Source organism: Pan troglodytes, chromosome X (genome assembly GCF_028858775.2).
Source record: "Pan troglodytes isolate AG18354 chromosome X, NHGRI_mPanTro3-v2.0_pri, whole genome shotgun sequence".
Lineage (NCBI taxonomy): Eukaryota > Metazoa > Chordata > Mammalia > Primates > Hominidae > Pan > Pan troglodytes.
The window spans coordinates 137,495,983-137,506,854 of record NC_072421.2 but is presented as its reverse complement, the minus strand read 5'-3'; the positions used below and the strand labels follow the sequence as shown (position 1 = coordinate 137,506,854).

The 10,872-nt window shown below is 41.0% G+C and overlaps 1 pseudogene; it reads right to left on the bottom strand.

Annotated features, from left to right (window-relative positions):
* Window positions 1-8,822: 8,822 nt before the first annotated feature.
* LOC101056877 (heterogeneous nuclear ribonucleoprotein A3-like) lies at window positions 8,823-10,342 on the bottom strand (annotated as a pseudogene).
* Between the last annotated feature and the right edge of the window lie 530 nt (window positions 10,343-10,872).

Sequence of the window (10,872 nt, the reverse complement as noted above, 5' to 3'; positions counted from 1 at the left end):
TTCTTTCTTTCTTTTTCTTTCTTTCTTTGCTGGGGTTTCACCATGTTGCCCAGGCTGGTCTGGAACTCCTGAGCTCAAGCAATCCACCTACCTCAGGCCTCCCAAAATGCTGGGATTACAGATGTGAGCTACCACGCCCAGCCAGATTGTACACTTTAAATGGGTGAAATTTATGATGTATGTCTGGCTTCTTTCATTTAGTATAATGTATTTTAAAAAGTAATGTAGGAACCAGGTATGGTGGCTCACACCTGTAATCCCAGCACTTTGCGAGGCTGAGACGGGTGGATCACTTGAGGCCAAGAATTCGAGACCAGTCTGGCCAACATAGTGAAACTACATCTCTACTAAAAATACAAAAAAGTATCCGGGCATGGTGGCATATGTGTGTAATCCCAGCTACTTGTGAGGCTGAGGCACGAGACTCACTGGAACCTGAGAGGCAGGGGCTGCAGTGAGCTGAGATCAAGTCACTGAATTCCAGCCTGGGCAACAGAGCAAGACTCTGTCTCAAAGAAAATAAATAAATCAAATATATATATTTTTAATTTTAAAAAGTAATGTAGATACTGAGAGGCTGAAGTGGAAGGATCACCCGAGCCTGGGAGGTCGAGGCTGCAGTGAGCCATGATCGCACCACTGCACTCCAGCCTGGGTGACAGAGCAAGACCCTGTGAGACTGTCAAAGAGTGATCAGGAAAACACTGAGACAGCCTGAGTTTTCAACAAAAGGCAAAGGATAGACTACCAAACCTGAACAAATTTAAAATAGTGGGAGACAAAAATAAAGTTGCTTTTGTAATTACAAATACATAAACATACTCACATAAATAAATAAAACAAGAGAAATAATAACAACCAAATAAAAGATTTAACAGAAATTGTGAAGACAGTTTACGGCTGGAGGAGAGGGAATGGAGGGCTCAGAGGGCATTATAGCCCAAGCGTCTGCAGAGGGGGACAAAGAGCAGTAGGTAAATTAGTCACCCTGTAGAACATAGAGTGACCCAGAATTTGAAGGCATGGAATACAGTTGAAAACAGGAGTAAGGCACAGAGTTCAAAATAGAAAAGGACGGTTAAAAGTCAAATAATGGACCCCTCAGGTATCTTCCCCCAACTTCAGATGGCTGCTGGTAGACAATCCCACCTATGCACAAAGAACTTCCAATCTCATTCTTATATATAAACAAATAGCTTACAATCATCAGAATTTTCAGAAAAATTTTCAATGCTAAAGAGAAAGAATAACATCAATAACAGAAATGAAGGGATTCTGAGGAAACAGGCAATGCAGGTGGCAGAAGAAAACTTTCAAACATTATCATTGTCATCCTTAGAGATAAGAGAAAATATTCTACCCATACCAGAAGTATAGAATGTTATAGGAAAGAAAAATTTTAGGACAAGAACTATCTCTTTAAAAATTAAAGAGGGTGGAACAAGATGGCCAAATAGAAGCCTACACCATTTGTCCCCCCAACAGAAACACCAAATTTTAACAACTGTCTGCAACAGAAAAGCACCATCACAATAACCAAAAATCAGGTAAGCAATCACAATACCTATTTTTAACTCCATATTGCTAAAGAGGTACTGAAGAGGGTCAGAGAGACAGTTTTATATTACCAGCGCCACCTCTTCCCCATCCCCTGGCAGCATCCCTGTGGTGCAGAGAGTATGTGCGCATTGGAAAAGAGAGCTCGGTGACTAGGGGACATTACATTGAACTCAGTGTTGCCTGTCATAATGGAGAACAAAGCCATGCTGGGCTCAGCCAGTACCCAGGCATGGAGGGAGCATTTGGACAAGACCTAGCCGGAGAGGAATCACCCATCCCAGCAGTTGGAACTTGAGTTTCTTGGCAAGCCTCGTACTGTGGGCCAAAGTGCCCTGGGGTCCTTGGTAAACTTGAAAGACTGTCTGGGACACAAGCACTATGATTACTAGGCAATTCCTAGTGCTGAGATGGGCTCAGAGCCAGAAGACTAGGGTGGCATGTGACCTAAGGAGACACCAGTCGAAGTGACTAAGGGAGTGATTGTGCCAAACCTCCCCGACCCCGGGCAGTGCAGCTTGCGGCAATAAAAGTGACTCATTCTTTCTGCTTAAAGAGAGGAAAGCAAAGAGTAAAGAGGACTTTATCTTGCATGTGGGATATCAGCCCAGCCACAGGATAGGGCACCAAGCAGAGTCATGAGGCCCACATTCTAGTTCATGGCTCATGGGCATTTCTAGATACAGATACACCTGGGCCAAAATGGAAACTGCTGCCTTGAAGGGAAGGCAGGATTCATCACTTCCAGACTAAAGAGCCCTTGGTCCCAAATAACCAGCAGTAATAACTAAGAAGTATGCTATGGGCCTTGGGCTCTGAAATGTGCTGACTTCAGGTGTGACCAAGCACATTCCCACCTATAAGTGAAAGACTCCTTCTGTTTGAGAAAAGAAGGAAAAGTAAAAGGGACTTTGTCTTGCACCTTAGATACCAGCTCAGCCACAATAGGGTAGAGCAACAAGTAGGCTTTTGGGGTCCCCAGTTCCAGGCATAGCCTCTTGGACACAAAATCTTTCTTCTGCTTGATTACTTCTGCTGTTGAGAGACTCTGATGCATTATGTATGTATGTATGTATGTATGTATGTATGTATGTTTGTATTTATTTAAGACAGGGTCTTGCTCTGTCACCCAGGCTAGAGTGCAGTGGCACGATCTCGGCTCACTGCAACCTCTGCCTCCCAGGTTCAAGTGATTCTCCTGCCTCAGCCTCCTGAGTAGCTGGGACTACAGGTGCATGCCACCACAACTGGCTAATTTTTTTGTATTTTTAGTAGACACAGGGTTTCACCATGTTGGCCAGGCTGGTCTTAAATTCGTGACCTCAAGTGATCTGCATGCCTCAGCCTCTCAAAGTGCTGCGATTAGAGGCGTGAGCTGCACCCAGCCATCTGATGCATTTTTTAGTTTGTCAATTGAATTTTTTAGCTCCAGAATTTCTGCTTGATTTTTTAAATAATTTCAATCTCTTTGTTAAATTTCTATTCTGGGACTCCGAATTCTTTTTCTGTGTTATCTTGAAGTTCATTAAGCTTCCTCAAAACAGCTATTTTGAATTCTGTCTGAAAGGTAACATATCTCTGCCACCCCAGGATTCGTCACTGGTGCCTTGTTTAGTTCATTTGGTGAGGCCATGTTTCTCTGAATGTTCTTGATACTTGTGAATGTTCATCAATGTCTGAGCATTGAAGACTTAGGTATTTATTCTAATCTTCACAGTTTGGCCTTTCTTGTCTTGTCCTTTTGAGAAGGCTTTCCAGGTATTCAAAGTGAATGGAGTGTTATGATCTAAGTCTTTGGTCACTGCAGCCATATCTTCACTAGTGGAAGCCCCAAAGCCCAGTAGCACTGCAACTCTTGTCTACTCCTCATAGATGTATTGTCTTAGTGGGCTTGGCTAAGATCTGTGAAAATTCCTGGATCACCAGGCAGAGTTTCTTGTATTCTTCCCTCACTTTCTCCCAAAGAAACAGTCTCTCTCTCCATGTTTGGCTGCCTGGAGTTGAGAGAGGAGTGATGCAAGCACTCCCACTGCTACCATAGCTGGGACTGTGCTGGGTTACACCTGAAGCCAGCATTGTACTGGGTCTCATCCAAGGCCAATGGCAACTACTGCCTGGCTACTGCTGATGTTTATTCAAGGCCCAAGGGCTCTTTAGTCAGAAGGTGTTGAATCCTACCAGAGCTAGGTCCTTTCCTTCAGGGTAGCAGGTTTCTTTCTAGCCCAGGGTAGGTCTAGCACTGTCACCCAGGAGCTAGGGCCTGGAACTGGGGGGCTTCGGGACTCTGCTTTGTGCTTTATTTTACTGTGGCTGAGCTGGTATCCAAATTGCTAAACAAAGTCCTCTTTACTCTTCCCTCTCCTTTCTGCAAGCAAAAGCAGTCTCTCCCCAAGCTGCACTGCTTGGAGTTGGATCTGCAAGCTCTTCCTTGGCTGCCCCAGATGGTGTCTCCATGGGTCACTTGTGCCCAAGTCCACTGGCTCTGAGCCCAGCACAGCAGCAGGACTTGCCCAAGGACTGTGGTCCTTGTGGCCTAGACTGCCTTTCAAATTTTTTCAGGACCCCAGGGCACTTTAGTTCACCACTGGTGGGGCTGGTCAGAACTCAGTTCCCACTGGAGTGTAGGATTCCCCTCTGACTGGGGCTGATCTAAACGCTCACTCCATGGGCATTGACCAAATCCTTCTTCCCTGTCTTGTGTTCTGCTGTGACAGGGTAGCGCTCAGTTCCAATACAAAGTCCCACAGTCACTTTCCTCTCCGTCCCCAAAGGACACAGATTCTCTTTCTGTGTGCTACTGGGGAATGGGGGAGGGGTGGTATAGGCAATGTAAGACCATCTTTCCTACTCTCTTCAGTGCCTCTTTCCTTAATATTAAATATTAAAACCAGGTACTGTGATTGCTCAACTTGTTTTTGGTTCTTATGAAAGTGCTTTCTTCCAGGGATAATTGTTAAATTTAGTGTTCCTATGTAGGGATCATCACTGGAGGATTCTATTTGGCTATCTTGCTCCACCTCCTCCTTCTTGCTTCTTATAAGTGGTTGATTAGGAATAACCAATTAAAATATTTTGCATACTTCAGTTGACAGATCGTGCCATGGATTATCAGTGCTTTTTTTTACTACCGGAAATGGTTATTAGCATCTTTAAATCTAATGAGATTAGACAGCCAATTCCAGACACCTTAGAACCATTCACAAAACTCATCCTTAAAATTCTGTTTCTCTGAAACCACTCTGTACCAAAATCTTTATTGTTCTGTATTTTCCAGAAAAACAAAACCAGTATCTTTCTTTCAATATTCAGAGAGTGATAGATAGATAGATAGATAGATAGATAGATAGATAGAGAGAGAGAGAAATATAGATAGATACAGATCAGATAGAGATAGATAGATAGATAGACAATTAAAAATTGGGTCATGTGATTAGGGACAGTGAAAAGTTCAAGATCTGCAGGTGGCAAGCTGGAGACCCACAAGAGCCAGTGATATCCTCCAGTCTGAGGCCAAGTCTGAAAGAGAGAGACCAATGGTCTAGCTGAAAGTTCAGACAGGGAGAATGAATTTTTTCTTACTTAGCTTTTTATTCGATTCAGTCTTTCCACAGATTGGATGAGGTCCATCCACACTGGGGAAGGCGATCTGCTTTATTCACTCTGTGATTCAAATGTTGCTCTCATCCAGAAACACCCTCACAGACACACAGAGAAATAATATTTAACCAAAGATCTGGGCAGCCCATGGCCTAGTTAAGTTGACACATAAAATTAACCACGTTCTGTGGTGCAAAATTTTTAATTTTGATGAAGTCCAACTTGTCAACGGTTCCTTATACAGATTGTTCTTTTGGTATTATGTCTAAGAGTCTTCACCTAGCCCTATTTCCCAAATATATTCTCATATGTTTTCTGTAAAGTTTTAGAGTTTTATGTTTATATTTATATCCATGATCTATTTTGTCTTAATTCTTGTATATGATGTGAGGTTTAGGGGAGGTTTGTTTTTTTGCCCCTATGGTTGTCCAATTGTGCCAGCATCATTGGTTGCAAAAATTATCTTTCCTTCATTGAATTGCTTTTCATTCTTTGTCAAAAATCAATTGAACTGGGCAATTATTTCTTAGATATGGCACAAAAAAGAAAGCAAAAACAATATTAGTAGATTAATTATACTTGATCAAAATTTAAAACTTTTGTGCTTCAAAGTGTCAGAGGCGTGTGAGCTAGAGCAGCTCCATTTTGAATAGGAGATGGGTAAAATGAGGCTGAGACCTACTGGGCTGCATTCCCAGATGGTTAAGGCATTCTAAGTCACAGGATGAGATAGGAGATCAGCACAAAATACGGGTCATAAAGACCTTGCTGATAAAAGAGTTTGCAGTAAATAAGCTGGCTAAAATCCAATAAAACCAAGATGGCAACGAGAGTGACCTCTGGTCGTCCTCACTGCTACACTCCCATCAGCGCCATAACAGTTTATAAATGCCATGGCAATGCCAGGAAGTTACCCTATATGGTCTAAAAAGGGGATGCATGAATAATCCACTCCTTATTTAGCATATAATCAAGAAATAACCATAAAAATGAGCAACCAGCAACTCTCAGGGCTGCTCTGTCTATGGAGTAGCTATCTTTATTCCTTTACTTTCCTAATAAACTGGCTTTCACGTTACCCTATGGACTCGCCCTAAATTCTTTCTTGCATGAGATCCAAGAACCCTCTCTTGGGGTCTGGATTGGGGGCCCTTTCCTGTAACTAATGCACCATTGAAAAAGTGAAAAGATAGTTCACAGACTGGAAGAAAAAATTTGAAAATCATTTATCTGGCAAGGGACTTGTATCCTGTATATATAAAGAGCACTTACAATTAAATAATAAAAAGACAAATAACCCAACTGAAAAACAAGCAAAGAATTTCAGCACATTTCTCCAAAAAAAAAAAAAAAAGACATACAAATGACCAATAGGCACATCAAAAGATGCTCATTGTTATTTGTTGCTAGGGAAATGGAAATCAAAATCCCAATGAGATAACATTTTATACCCACTAGTATTCCTAGAATCAAAAAGATAAACAATGACAAGTGTTGGTAAGGATGTAGAGAAATTCAAACACTCATGCACTGCTGGTGAGAATGTAAAAAGATGCACTACTTTGTAAAACAGTTTGGCAGTTCTGCAAAAGTTAAATATAGAGGTATTATATGACCCAGCAATTCTGCTATTAGATATACACCCAAGATAAATCAAAACTTATGTCAACACAAACACTTGTACACAAATACTCATAAGAGCATAATCCATAATAGCCAAAAGTGAAAACAATGCAAATGTCCATCAAATGATGAATGGATAAACAACATGGAATACTATGGGATTTTTTTAGCCCTTCATTTTCTCTATTTTTTTTTTTTTTTTTTTTTTTTGAGACCGAGTCTCACAGGGCCTCACTCTGTCACCCAGGCTGGAGTTCAGTGGTGTGATCTCAGCTCACTGCAACCTCTGCCTCCCAGGTTCAAGCGATTCTTCTGCCTCAGGCTCCCAAGTAGCTGGGACTATAGATGTACACCACTGCGCATGGCTAATTTTTGTATTTTTAGTAAAGACGAGGATTCCCCATGTTGGACAGGCTGGTCTTAAACTCCTGACCTCAGGTGATCCACCTGCCTCAGCCTCCCGAAGTGCTGGGATTGCAGGCATGAGCCACCGCGCCTGGCCTGTTTTTCTATTTTCAACTGCATTTATTTCTGCTCTTTTTATTTCCTTTCTTCTGCTTGCCTGGGGTTTATTTTGCTCTTCTTTCTTTAGTTTTTTGAGGTAGTCACTTAGATTATTGATTCGAAGTCCTTCCTCCTTTCTACTGTAAGTGTTTAGTGCCAACAACTGTGTATAGCTCTTTTTGGTTTTCATTTTGTGATACCGTGGTATTTAGTGCTCAACAACTGTGTATAGCTCTTTTTGGTTTTCATTTTGTGATACCGTGGTATTTTATGAGATTCCTACTTTAATGGCGCCCTCTTCTGTCAGCATAACAAAGTTCAGCTATTTAGTAAATTTGTGCTTTTGTTTTGGTAATAGAGAAGGGGGTTTTTCTGTTCTCTGATTTTGTGGTTCTTTCTTCTCTTGCTGAACATAAATTTTGACCTTTTGCTTTTTTCCCCTTCACCATTCAATTGCCAAATCGTTCTTCATTACTTTTTTACCTTTTTTTCTTTCCCAGAGGCTGTTTCAAAGACTGCCCCTTCAAATCACACATACTTTTAAATTTTTTCCCCTGTAGTCCATATACTCTGATCTACTTAGACACTTTTTAAAAAAATTTAGAGTATATTCACTCTTTCAGGTGGTGGTTTTACTTATCTTTTGGCCCTTTAGCTACCTTCCCTCTTCTGTTTTTCCCTCAGATTTATTCAGTCTGCCTTGCTGGCCACAATGTCTCATGGCAGGGCGAGTAGGAGGAAAGAGAAGCATGAGCAGCAATGCATTATGATTTGGTGTTATTTCTCCTTTTACTTACAGTTCTTTTGAATTTGGAGTATTCTTTCTCTTCAAGTTATTGTGAGAGTATGGTTTTGCACAGTTTTGTTTTTCTCTTGTTGTTCTGTATTGATTTTGGAGGGATATTAGGAGATTGGGACCTAGGTGGCTGCCATTGTTGTTAGCTACCCAGAAGTTCCCCTATTCTAAAAACAGACATATGCTATTTCTGGTGACTAAGTGTTTATTGGCATAAATATATATTAACTTCTGGTAAAAATTGATAGCACGCTAAAAATGATGTTGAAAATAATTTTCCTAGTTCTAAATTAATGTTGCTCCTCTTTATCCTATTTTCAACCTCAATGTTTTGTTTGGAAGACAAATCCCTCCTCTTTCGCTAACCACTACTACTAAATATGAACTGCCAAGAATCTAATATGTAAATTATTTTAGTTGTTATCTCCAGAATAAAATGAAATCATGGAAATATCAAGGTCTCTGTGTTCTGACTTAATTAAAACATTTTGAGAATAAATTGCAGTGTATCTTATTCTAATTGAGAGCATTTAGCCAGATGAGAAAAGACAAACTATTCAAGAGTTCGTTCCAATTTTCACCTATTTAGATTCCAACCTCTCATCCTCCATGGTTACCTTTGGAAAGCCCTTACTTAATAGAGTCATGATAGAGAAAATAGATTTTCCTTATGACATCTGTTTTTAGGTGTGGCTGTTTTAAGATAGTATGCTTTTCCTTTTTTTTTTTTTTTTTTTTTGAAAAGTTAAAAATTCCTTAATTTTTTATTCCTGGTACCACTACCACAATTTACAGGGCAATATACCTGATGTAATGAAAAGAAAAAGAAAAAGACAAAGCTACAACAGATAAAAGACCTCAGGAATGTACATCTAATTGACACTACATTGCATTAATCAATAGCTGCACTTTTTGCAAACTGTGGCTATGACAGTCCTGAACAAGAAGGGTTTCCTGTTTAAGCTGCAGTAACTTTTCTGACTATGGATCATCGTTCCTTCTGTGGCAGATTTTTACAGTTCCTCTAATGCATTTGGGACAACTGTCTCAAAGTAACCTGCAGCTTTCCTGACAACTCCTCGCTCTCTCTCTCCTGCTAAGAACTGTAGCCCTTTTCTGCTGTTTTTAGAACCTTCTGCTACCATATCCACCACTTCCACCACCAGATCCATAACCACCACCATAGGGACTGCCCGAGCGTCTTCCACCAAAACTGCCCCCTTTCATGGGTCCATAATTTGATTGCTGTTGTCCACTATAATTTCCAAAATCATTATAGTTCCCACCACCACCATAGTTACCACCGCCAAAATTTCCTCCTTCATTGTAACCATCATATCCTCCACCACCTCCACCATATCCAACACCTTGGTTTCCATATCCTGGTCCACCACCGCCATAGCCCCCTCTACTACTACAACCAGGACCACTGCCATAGTTGCCACCATCACCTCCAAATCCATTATATCCACCATCACCTCCCCCATAACTACCTCTGCTGCCACCACCTCCACCACCATAGCCTCCTCTTCCACCAAAGTTTCCACCAAGGCCAAAATTACCTCCACCATCTCCAAAGTTTCCTCCGCAACCCATAAAATTGCCAGACCCACCTCCACGACCTCTCTGTGATCCAGCAAACTGCATCTCTTGTTTAGAAACGGCCTTTTTGCTTCACAATTATGCCTATTAATAGTGTGGTATTTCTGAACAACAATTTTATCAACTGTATCATGACCATCAAAAGTTACAAAAGCAAATCCTCTCTTTTTTCCACTCTGCCTGTCTTCCATAACTTCTATAGTTTCAATCTTGCCATACTTTTCAAAGTAGTCTCTCAAATTATATTCTTCTGTATCTTCTTTAATACCACCAACAAAAATTTTCTTCACTGTTAGATGGGCACCAGGCTTTACAGAATCCTCTCTAGAAACAGCTCTTTTTGGTTCCACTACATGCCCATCAACCTTGTGTGGTCGAGCACACATTGCTGCATCTACCTCTGTAACACAAGAATAAGTCACAAAACCTAAGCCCCTGGAACGTTTTGTTTGGCGGTCTCTCATTACCACACAATCTGTGAGTGTGTCCCATTTCTCAAAATGTTCTTTTAAACTATCATCTGTAGTTTCAAAGCTCAGACCACCAATAAACAGTTTTCTCAACTGCTCTGGTTCCTTTGGATCATGGCCCTCCTCCCTCTGGCAGCGACAGTCGACGGCCGGAGTTGGGCTGGGGGCGACCGGGTGGTGGTTTTACCTCCATTTTGAGACCAGACTCGCCTCTTCCAATTCAAGTTCAATATCGATAGTATGCTTTTCGATGGCAACAAAAGCCATAATTGACAAATGGGATCTAATTAAACTAAAGACTTTCTGCACAGCAAAAGAAACTATCATCAGAGTGAACAGGCAAACTACAGAATGGGAGAAAATTTTTGCAATCTACTCATCTGACAAAGGGCTAATATCCAGAATCTATAGAAAATTAAACAAATTTACAAGAAAAAAAAACCCCATCAAAAAGTGGGCAAAGGATATTAACAGACAGTTCTCAAAAGAAGACATTTATGTGGCCAACAAACGTGAAAAAAAGCTCATCATCACTGGTCAGTAGAGAAATGCAAATCAAAACCACAATGAGATACCATCTCACACCAGTTAGAATGGCAATCATTAAAAAGTCAGGAAACAACAGATGCTGGAGAGGATGTGGAGAAATAGGAATGCTTTTACACTGTTGGTGGGAGTGTAAGTTAGTTCAACCATTGTGGAAGACAGTGTGGTGATTCCTCA